The 393-nt window shown below is 30.5% G+C and overlaps 1 protein-coding gene across 1 annotated transcript in view; it reads right to left on the bottom strand.

Annotated features, from left to right (window-relative positions):
* The window catches only part of irf3 (interferon regulatory factor 3), a 10,226-nt gene that overhangs the window by 8,779 nt on the left and 1,054 nt on the right, over positions 1-393 (bottom strand). The window lies entirely within an intron of this gene.

The raw sequence follows: 393 nt of genomic DNA, 5'->3' as shown, positions 1-393 counted from the left end.
CATAATTATGACTTAGCTATCTCATAATTATGACATACTATCATAATTATGACTTAGCTATCTCATGAGATAGTATCTCATAATTACGAGATGGCTAAGTCATAATTATGAGATAGTATGTCATAATTATGAGATATTATGTCATAATTATGAGATACAAGTTTTATTTTTTATCAGGGTTGCGGAAATGGGCTTCCATATATTTCAGCTTTCACCAGTCTATCTGTAAAACATTAATGCGAGCTGAAGTTTGGACATACAACACAAAATCTTAATAACGCAAAAGTAAACATTAATGTGAATCTTATGGTCCCCAAAAAACGACTCGTCAATATATTTCTAGAAAATTGGTCCATAGTTGTTTTTCCTACTTCCTCTAAAAAAGTAAAAGGG

The sequence above is a fragment of the Austrofundulus limnaeus genome, unplaced genomic scaffold, assembly GCF_001266775.1.
Source record: "Austrofundulus limnaeus strain Quisiro unplaced genomic scaffold, Austrofundulus_limnaeus-1.0 Scaffold48, whole genome shotgun sequence".
Lineage (NCBI taxonomy): Eukaryota > Metazoa > Chordata > Actinopteri > Cyprinodontiformes > Rivulidae > Austrofundulus > Austrofundulus limnaeus.
This window is presented reverse-complemented; position numbering and strand designations above follow the sequence as displayed.